The sequence below is a fragment of the Oryx dammah genome, unplaced genomic scaffold (genome assembly GCF_014754425.2).
Source record: "Oryx dammah isolate SB20612 unplaced genomic scaffold, SCBI_Odam_1.1 HiC_scaffold_2, whole genome shotgun sequence".
NCBI lineage: Eukaryota > Metazoa > Chordata > Mammalia > Artiodactyla > Bovidae > Oryx > Oryx dammah.
In genome coordinates, this window is record NW_024070186.1 from 152466946 (window position 1) to 152478288 (window position 11343).

Below are 11343 nucleotides of genomic sequence, written 5' to 3' on the forward strand. Positions count from 1 at the left end.
AGTACATCATGAGAAACCCTGGGCTGGAAGAAGCACAAGCTGGAATCAAGATTGCTGGGAGAAATATCAATAACCTCAGACATGCAGATGACACCACCCTTATGGCAGAAAGTGAAGAGGAGCTAAAAAGCCTCTTGATGAAAGTGAAAGAGGAGAGTGAAAAAGTTGGCTTAAAGCTCAACATTCAGAAAACTAAGATCATGGCATCCGGTCCCATCACTTCATGGGAAATAGATGGCGAAACAGTGGAAACAGTGTCAGACTTTATTTGTTTGGGCTCCAAAATCACTGCAGATGGTGATTGCAGCCATGAAATGAAAAGACACTTACTCCTTGGAAGGAAAGTTATGACCAGCCTAGACAGCATATTAAAAAGCAGAGACATTACTTTGCCAACAAAGATCTGTCTAGTCAAGGTTTTTCCGGTGGTCATGTATGGATGTGAGAGTTGGACTGTAAAGAAAGCTGAGCGCTGAAGAATTGATGCTTTTGAACTGTGGTGTTGGAGAAGACTCTTGAGAGTCCCTTGGACTGCAAGGAGATCCAACCAGTCCATCCTAAAAGAGATCAGTCCTGGGTGTTCATTGGAAGGACTGATGTTGAAGCTGAAACTCCAATACTTTGGCCACCTCATGGGAAGAGTTGAAAAAACCTCATTGGAAAAGACCCTGATGCTGGGAGGGATTGGGGGCAGGAGGAGAAGGGGACGACAGAGGATGAGATGGCTGGATGGCATTGCCGACTCTATGGACATGAGTTTGAGTAGACTCCAGGAGTTGGTGATGGACAGGGAGGCCTGGCATGCTGCGATTCATGGGGTCACAAAGAGTCAGACAAGACTGAGTGACTGAACTGAACTGAATATGTACAAATATGTATGTACATATAGCCCCTGCCCGAGAGGTGGTGGAGGAAAGGAAACCCTCCTACACTGTTGGTGGGAATGTAAATTGGTGCAGCCACTATGGGGAACAGTATGGAGGTTCCTTAAAAAACTAAAAATAGGACTACCATGTGACTCAACAATCCCACTCCTGGGCATATGTCCAGAGAAAACCATAATTGAAAAAGACACACATCGGGCTTTCCCTGGTGGTCTAGTGGTTAAGAGTCAGCCTGCCAATGCAGGGGACACAAGTTTGATTCCTGGTTCGGGAAGATTCCACATGCTTCGGAGCAACTAAGCCTGTGCACACAGTTCCTGAAGCCCCGCTGCCCGAGCTCCACAACAAGAGAAGCCACTGCAATGAGAAGTTCGCACACCACACTGAAGAGTAACCCCACTTGTCTCAAGTAGAGAAACCCTAGGAATAGCAATGAAGACCCAGAGCAACCAAAAATAAACAAATAAATCTTAAAGGCAAACAAAAAACCATGCACCCCACTGTTCACTGCAGCACTTTTTCCAATAGCCATGGCTATTGGAACCTAGATGTCCACCGGCAGATGAGTGGACAAACCCTGTTCTGAAAGATCCCCTACTCACATGAACATCTCCAAGAAGTCCTGTGGAAAAGAAGCTTCTGTGACTCCATTTATACTAGTGTATTTTATTCTGGCTTGACCATGGAAACACCACCCCTCTAATACTCCATGTTAACATCCCACAGAACCCATTTTGCAAAATGCTTGAAGTGCTAGATGACCTTGAGGTTCCCTGAGGTCCCCCACAGCAGCCCTTCCCATCCTGAGATTTGATGCTCAAGAACTAGCTATGCTTGGCCTTGAGGTGACAGCCACTTCCTTTTGCTAGACTGGGTGGCAAGGGGAGGGGCAAAAGAGGGGGTAGGAGGAGCCCCCAGAGTTTACTGTGGCTGTAAAACCCGTAGGAGGTTCTCCAAGATGAGCCATCCATTCCCCTAAACTCTCCTCCATGCAGACACAGAAAAGCCTTTGCTTTAATCTAAATGTACTCAAAATGTTCCCTTTTCATGAATGCCTTATGTCCCTGGAAATTTTTCAAAGGGAATTTGGCTACCACGTGTGGGACAGGGACTCCATGGCTATAGTAAATAAATACTGATACTAAGTTTGTAGGAGCCATGCAATGGCAGATCATTGTATCCAGAGTGTATCATTGTTTGTGGGGGTGGAGTTATGCCCAGAACTCTGTATTTCCAGCAGCTTTAATCAGGAACCCAAGAACTCTTAAAATTTAAAACATTAACCTTGACAGAAAGTGAAAAAAAAAAAGAAAGTCACCCAGTCATGTTCAACTCTTTGCGATCCCAAGAACTATAGCCTGCTAGGCTCCTCTGTCCATGGGATTGTCCAGGCACGAATACTGGAGTGCGTTGCCAATTCCTTCTCCAGGCGATCTTTCCAAACGGGGGATTGAACTCTGGTCTCCTGCACTGCAGGCAGAATCTTTCCCAGTTGAGCCACCAGGGAAGCCCTTCATAGCAGAACTTCAGTTAAATCTCAGTGTGATTGAGAAGAGCAAGGTTAGATGGAGAAGAGACCCCAGGTGTGTTATTTGTTTTTTAGGTTTGTTTGCTTCTCCATATACAGTAGGGTAAAGACTGAGGGTTTTGAGCATAAGCTCAAGGTTGAATCTCTTCTGTTCTTTCCTCTCTTTGTTACAGTGGACAAGTCACTAAATTCTCTTCTCTATGCTTTTGTTTTATCATCTGCAAATTGAGAATAATAGTGCTGTTAAAGATTTTTCTAACGGTAAGACAATGCATGAGAAAGCCCTCTAAAAATATGACTGCAGCAGGCTTTGCTAAAGCACTTCCTACATTCTGATTACAAATGTGAAGAGCCCAATTTTCACAGTGAGGCATGCGCTGATGATTTTTAAATCAGAAAGAAAAAAAAGGGTTATGAAAATACTCAGCAAGAATTCCTCCCTCAGTGGTAATTTTGCTTGAAAGTTCCAAGTATAACCAAATACTATGAAATAGGCTTAAAGTCCCCTTTACACGCATGCACGTGTGACTGACTGACTGTCTGACTCTTTGGGACGCCCTGGACTGTAGCCCACTGGGCTCCTCTGTCCATGGCATTTTCCACGCAAGAATACTGGAGTGGGCTGCCATTTCCTCCTCCAAGGGATCTTCCCGACCCAGGGATCTGAACCCGCGTCTCCTGCATTGGCAGGCGGATTCTCCACCACTGAGCCACGTGGGAAGATTTTCCCTCTCCCTTTCCCTGAATCCTGATGAAATACATCAACTTGTTCTTAGCAAGGAATCAGTTCAGCAGGGACTCTCAGAGGGCGCTTCTGCCACCTGCTGGTTCAGAGTGGTATGACAAGTGTGCTTTACCCAGACAAAGGGAGATTGTCTAAAACCTCTAAGTGGAATCTGAGAAACCCGGGCGGGAGGGAGGTCTTCGGACCTGGAGCCTCACTGTTCAAACTGTGGTCCTCTGGCCAGCACGCAGCACTGGCATCACTGCAGGCGTGATGGAAACATCGATTCAGACTGTATTTTAATAAGTTCCTCCACCACAGACATAGGAAACAAACTTACGGTTACCAAAGGGGAAGGGTAAACGAGGAATCTGAGAGTAACATACACACACTGAAACAAAGTAACGAACAAGGGCCCAATGTAGAGCGCAGGGAACTATACTCGGTATTTGTAACAATCTATAAGGGAAAAGAATATGGAATATATATGTGTGTATGTATATATATGTGTGCGTGTATGTATGGCTGCACTAATTTGCTGTACACCAGAAACTAACACATTATAAATCAACTAATACTTCAGTTAAAGAAAAAAGAAATGAAGGATATACCGACCTCTCAACAAATAAAAATACTGCATTAAAAAATCCTCCAGGCAATTTATATGTGCACTGGAGTTCAAGAAACGCGTTCTGGAAGATTTACTCTAGTGACTAAAGGTCAAAGCAATATTGCATAGGAACCTGGAAGGTTAGGTCCAGGAATTAAGTCCAACTGGAACTGGGCAAACAGGAGATGGCAACAGTGAACATCGACATTTTAGAAATCAGCAGACTGGAATGGGTGAATTTAACTCAGATGACCATTATATCTACTACTGCGGGCAGGAATCCCTTAGAAGAAACGGAGTAGTCATAGTCAACCAAAGAGTCCGAAATGCAATACTTGGATGCAGTCTCAAAAATGACAGAATGATCTCTGTTCGTTTCCAAGGCAAACCATTCAATATCACAGTAATCCAAGTCTATGCCCCAACCAGTAACACTGAAGAAGCTGAAGTTGAACGGTTCTATAAAGACCTACAAGTCCTTCTAGAATTAACACCCAAAAAAGATGTCCTTTTCATCACAGGGGACTGGAATGCAAAAGTAGAGAGTCAAGAAATACCTGGAGTAACAGGCCAATTTGGCCTTGGAGTACAGAATGAAGCAGGTCAAGGCTAACAGAGTTTTGCCAAGAGAACGCACTGGTCAAGCAAACACCCTCTTCCAACAGCATAAGGTAAGACTCAACACATGGGCATCACCAGATGGTCAACACTGAAATCAAATTGATTATATTCTTTGCAGCCAAAGATGGTGAAGCTCTATACACTCAGCAAAAACAAGACCAGGAGCTGACTGTGGTTCAGATCATGAACTCCTTATTGCCAAAATCAGACTTAAAATGAAGAAAGTAGGGAAAACCACTCTACCATTTGGGTATGACCTAAATCAAATCTCTTACGATTGTACACTGGAAGTGACGAATAGATTCAAGGGATTAGATCTGATAGACAGAGTGCCTGATGAACTATCGATGGAGGTTCGTGACATTGTACAGGAAACAGGATCAAGACTATCCCCAAGAAAAAGAAATGCAAAAAGGCAAAATGGTTGTCTGAGGAGGCCTTACAAATAGCTGTGAATAGAAGAGAAGGGAAAAGCAAAGGAGAAAAGAAAAAATATACACATTTGAATGCAGAGTTCCAAAGAATATCAAGGAGAGGTAAGAAAACCTTCCTCAGTGATAAATCCAAGTAGAAGAAAACAATAGAATGGGAAAATCTAGAGATCACTTCACGAAAATTAGAGATACCAAGGAAACATTTCATGCAAGGATGGGCTCGATAAAGGACAGAAATGGTCTGGACCTAACAGAAGCAGAAGATATTAAGAAGAGGTGGCAAGAATACACAGAAAAACTGTACAAAAAAGATCTTCACGACCCAGATAATCATGATGGTGTGATCACTAATCTAGAGCCAGACATCCTGGAATGTGAAGTCAAGTGGGCCATAAGAAGCATCATTACGAACAAAGCTAGTGGAGGTGATGGAACTCCAGTTGAGATGTTTCAAATCCTGAAAGATGATGCTGTGAAAGTACAGCACTCGATATGCCAGCAAATTTGGAAAACTCAGCAGTGGCCACAGGACTGGAAAAGGTCAGTTTTCATTCCCACGCCAAAGAAAGGTAATGCCAAAGAATGCTCAAACTACTGCACAATTGCTCTCATCTCACATGCTAGCTAAGTAATGCTCAAAATTCTCCAAGCCAGGCTTCAACAGTACATGAACTGTGAACTTCCAGATGTTCAAGCTGGATTTAGAAAAGCCAGAGGAACCAGCAATTAAATTACCAACATCCATTAGATCATCGAAAGAGCAAGAGAATTCCAGAAAAATATCTACTTCTGCCTTATCAACTATGCCAAAGCCTTTGATTGTGTGGATCACAACAAACTGTGGAAAATTCTTCAAGAGATGGGAATACCAGACCACCTGACCTGCCTCTTGAGAAATCTGTATGCAGGTCAGGAAGTGACAGTTAGAACTGGACATGGAATAACAGACTGGTTCCAAATCGGGAAAGGAGTACATCAAGGCTGTATATTGTCACTCTGCTTATTTAACTTATATGCAGAGTACATCATGAGAAATGCCGGGCTGGAAGAAGCACAAGCGGGAATCAAGATTGCCTGTAGAAATATCGATAACCTCAGATATGCAGATGACATCACCTTTATGGCAAGAAAGCTAAGAAGAACTAAAAAGCCTCTTGATGAAAGTGAAAGAGGAGAGTGAAGAAGTTGGATTAAAACTCAATATCCAGAAAACTAAGATTATGTCATCCTGTCCCATCACTTCATGGCAAATAGATGGAGAAACAGTGGAAACAGTGACAGACTTTATTTTCTTAGGCTCCAAAATCACTGCAGATGGTGACTGCAGCCATGAAATGAAAAGACACTTGCTCCTTGGAAGGAAAGTTATGACCAACCTAGACAGCTTATTAGAAAGCAGAGACATTATTTCGCTAACAAAGGTCCTTCTAGTTAAAGCTATGGTTTTTCCAGTAGTCGTGTATGGATGTGAGAGTTGGACTATAAAGAAAGCTGAGCGCTGAAGAATTGATGCTTTTGAACTGTGGTGTTGGAGAAGACTCTTGAGAGTCCTTTGGACTCCAAGGAGATCCTACCAGTCCATCCTAAAGGAAATCAGTCCTGAATATTCATTGGAAGGACGGATGTTGAAGCTGAAACTCCAATACTTTGGCCACCTGATGCGAACAGCTGACTCATTGGAAAAGACCCTGATGCTGGAAAAGACTGAAGGCAAGAGGAGAAGGGGATGACAGAGGATGAGATGGTTGGATGGAATCACCGACTCAATGTACATGAGTTTGAGTGAGCTCCGGGAGTTGGTGATGGACAGGGAGGCCTGGCGTGCTGCAATTCATGGGGTTGCAGAGTCTGACATGACTGAGTGACTGAACTGAACTGAACTGAAAGGTCAAAGAGGAATTCTAACAGTAAAAGAAGCTATTAGATAAAATAAAATAAGAAACCCATGTAGGGATAGGAACTTTCAGACAATTTAGCACTTCTGCGGTATTTAGTTCAAGCCCTGTCACCACCAATGAGTAAACTGAATGCTTTGCCCCACAACTCTGATTTTCTTAATTGTATTTTCATTGTATTTTCTACTTAATCTTACTGAAGGCTTTTTTTTTTCTTCCACAGAACTATTTCTATAATTTTATAATAATAAAATTACCCTGGAAAGCAGAATTCCTTCCCATTCCAGAAACATTGTGTTTTTACTATTGTATCTTCTGAATTATTGTCTTAGAGAGTAATTGCTTGCAAGCAACAGAAACCAATTCAGGGAAATATAAACAAAAATGTGTATTTGATGGATACAATGGTAGCTTATAGAATCAAGGAAAAAGCTGAGCAATGAGGTCTGAGAAAGGACAGGAAGCTGGCGTTTCCAAGGTGACACCTTCGGGACACACCTGTGCCCACTGTTTTAGGCCTTGCTGCTATTGCTGATCAGAATGCAGATTCTTAAGACGGAGAATCTGTTCGACCTCACTTGGTTCAGGCCTGGCTCTTGCAGAAGGAAGCCTGAGTCTTTTGCTTTCAAGACTCACTGAGCAAGTATCTAATGAGGAAAGCTGTGTTCAGCGGGCTTCCCTCGTAGCTCGGTCGGTAAAGAATCTGCCTGCAATGCAAAAGACCCCAGTTCAATTCCTGGGTCGGGAAGATCCGCTGTATAAGCTACCCACTCGTCTTCTGGGAATTCTCTTGTGGTTTGGCTGGTAAGAATCCGCCAGGTATGTGGGAGACCTGGGTTCGATCCCTCAGTTGGGAAGATGCCCTGGAGAAGGAAAAGGCTACCCACTCTAGTATTCGGGCCTGGAGAATTCCATGGATACAGTCCATGGGGTCACAGAGTTGGACATGACTGAGTGACTTTCACTTTTCACTTTCATAGCCAACATCTGCTGTGATTGGTTGGGCATGGTAACACCCTTGTCATTCCAGTTGTTATATATTTGGACTATCACTCCTGCAAGGGGGTTGGTCCCCAAGGAAAACAGGGGTTTTAGCTGAAAAATAAGGAATGGATAATTGGCAGGCAAAACCAAATGTGGCTTTCAGTATACATCTCTATCGTGAAATAGACATGCACCCACAAGGTACTGATTGGAGAAGATATTGATAACATATTTGCTCTAAAAACCATGTATCTGTATGTATTATTCCAAGAGGTATTCAGAGGTTAAGGAGAAGGAAGATATTTTTAATCCCTTATGCAGACAATTGGAGCACTCAGTGAAATCTTGATGAGCTTTGGCTAATCTACTTTCTACTACATCATCAGATTAAAAGAGAAATTAAACAGTGGAAATGGCTCCTGCCTGCCAAGACTTCTGGTGTACATCACCCCTCTAACATTCTAATGTATTCACAGGAAATGTCTTACAAATGGTGTGTTTTTTTTTTTTTTTTTTTTTTTAAGGAGAGAAAATAAAAATGATTGTGTAGCCATGAAAAATACATTCTGTTACCAGAGTCCCATCACAGTTCTTTCGAAAAACATCTCGGGGGAATAAATAGCTGCAGTCTCATAGCAACATTGAGTTCAACAATGCTCAGAGCTTAAAGATATTCTTGGGTTAGAAAATCATGCCTACAAAAGGATGGTACCCAGAGTTACTCACCGTTAATTGCAGATGATAAAGTCAGTCCATGGCCAGAAGAAATGAGTCAATCAGGTGGTCCTTCTTGCTTCCTTGCAGTTTAGGAGGACTGACCCCATAAAGCTGAATGAATGAACCTGCCTGTCACAGAGAGAACTCCATGACATACCAGTAGCCTGACAAAGGCTTCTTAGCTGGGCACCGTCTACAGATAGCTAATGACAATGAGGGTGATGATGGCAACAGCAGGAAGGAAATAAGGATGGCACTCCCTCCCCATAGACACTTCCTATAGATATCTCTATCAGCTGTGTCTTATTTCTCTGCTTTAAAATTGTTCCATGAAGTCAGATAATCTACTTTTGTTGGAAAACATTAGTTTCTTATCAAAATATACAAGGATAGGGGCCTTCCCTGGTGGTCCAGTGGTTAAGACTCCACGCTCCTACTGCAGGGGGCCCGGGTTCGATCCCTAGTTGAGGAACTTAGATGCCATACGCGGTGCATCCATGGCACAGGTAGTCAGTAAATGCACATTTTGTTGATGTTGTTTTATCTTTAAAATGTAAGTGGTTTCTGTATTCTATGCCATGATCTATCCTTGTTTGTTTTATGTATTTATTTCTTTTTTGCCTCACCACATGTGGGTGAGGTTGAATATTACTGGTGGTATATTACTCAACCAGGGATCAAACCTGTGCCCCCTGAAGTAGAAGTCTGGGGTCTTAACCACTGGGCCACCAGGGAAAGCCCCTATCCTTGTATATTTTAATAAGAAACTAATGTTTTCCAACCTAGTGAATATAACAAAAAGAGAAACAGATTCGCAGATATGGAGAGCAAACCAGTGGGGAGAAGGATGTGGGGAGGGGCAAGAAACGGATAGGGGATTTAAAGGTACGAACACTATGTATAAAATAGATAAGCAACCAGGATATACAATACAACAGAAAGAATATAACCAACATCGTATAATAACTATATAACTATAAGGGGAATATAAGCTTTAAAAATGGTGAGTCACTATGTTGTACACCTCAAAGTTGTATAATATTGTACATCAACTATACCTCAATAAAAACAAATAATACAAATTATGACAGCATATATTATTACTTACATGTAGAATCTAAAAAGCTATCCAAATGAATGTATTTGCAAAACAGAAACAGATTCACAGACATTGAAAATAGGCTTCTGGCTATCAAAGGGGGAAGTAGGAAGGGGAAAGTTTGGAGTTTGGGATGAACCTGTACACACTGCTGCTGCTGCTAAGTCGCTTCAGTTATGTCCGACTCTGTGCGACCCCATAGACGGCAGCCCCCCAGGCTCCGCCGTCCCTGGGATTCTCCAGGCAAGAACACTGGAGTGGGTTGCCATGTCCTTCTCCAATGTACACACTAGTATATATCAAATAGATAAACAAGGTCCTACTGTATAGCACAGGGAACTATATTCAGTATCATATAATAACCTATAATGGGAAAGAATTTGAAAAAGGAATATATATATATATATTTGGATCACCTCACTGTACACTAGAAATTAACAGAACGTTGTAAACAAACTATGAAAACAGAAAGTATTAGTCCCTCAGTCGTGTCTGACTCTATGACCCCAGGGACTGTAGCCCGCCAGGCTCCTCTGGCCATGGGACTCTCCAGGCAAGGATACTGGAGTGGGCTCCCATTCCCGTCTCCAGGGCATCTTCAGGACCCTGGGATGGAACCAGGGTCTCCTGCATTGCAGGCAGATTCTTTACCATCTGAGCCACCAGGGAAGCCAAAACCAATTATACTTCAATTAAAATTTTTAAAATTTAAACAGTAAAAATAAATAAATGAGTACATAATTTGTTTGTTTAACTAATATTTTCTCCCAAACTCTGGAGGCACACTGGCTCTCTAGGGGCTGGAGGCAGGCAGGGGTCAGGTCACCTGATTGAGATGGTCCAGTTTGGAGCAAAGGGACTGAGCTTCCGGTCCCAGCTCCATCGTCCAGGAATCAGCCCAGGACCAGGTGAAGAGTTTCATTTTACTGCAGCTCTTTCCCTATTCGGGCAGTTAGCTGGCGGATTTCTGTATACCTTCTTAATGCAGCTTCTGGTTATCTTTGATGCGGACTCTAGGGGTAGAAAAAGGGAATCCTCAGAAGTGCCCAGAGGGACTCCCCTGGTGGGCTAAGAACCGTGGTTAAGAATCCGCCTTGCAATGCAGGGGACCTGGGTTCCATGTCTTGTCAAGGAACTACGATCCTCTATACCTCAGAGCAACTCAGCCCATGCCACACCTAGAGAGCCCCAAGAGCTACAATGAAAGGTCCTGCAAGCCGCAAGGAAGACTCCCAGCACTGCAACCAACACTGCCACATAAATAAAGGTTAAAAGAAAAAAAGGGGGGGGGCAGAAAGCCACCTCTCCCATTTGCTCTTATCAGGAACCTGGTTTGAAACTTTCCTTTACAACTTCCACCTCTGGTCCACAGCCTTTGGAGAGCAGGTCCAAGGAATTGAGTTACTGAACGGGAAGCCAGAAGGGCAAGGAGAAAAGGATCCAAGAGTTTATTTTTTAAACACCAAATCCGCGATTGGGCTGCCGCCCATCTTCTCTGTTTTTATCTGTGCGGAGCAGCCGTGCTTGGCACCCAAGCGTCATCCCCAGCGCTCGTCCTGGCCCGGCGGTATTGTCGTCGCTGAATGCTGCCATGGAGGCTTATCCGGAGCTCCGGGGGATAAACTCGATCCTGGGCGATTGAATTAAGATTTGGACAATATCTTGACAGGCTGGAATAATGGATGAAATCTAACGTTTGAAATGTAATCAGGATAAATGGAAAATCTGGCCCATGGGTTCAGAATACTAAGTGCACAGAAATAGCTGATCTTGTGAGAAAAAAAAAAAAAAGGCCTAGAATGTTCCATTTGCTACAATCTCAGGCTCAACAGGATGACTTGGCACCA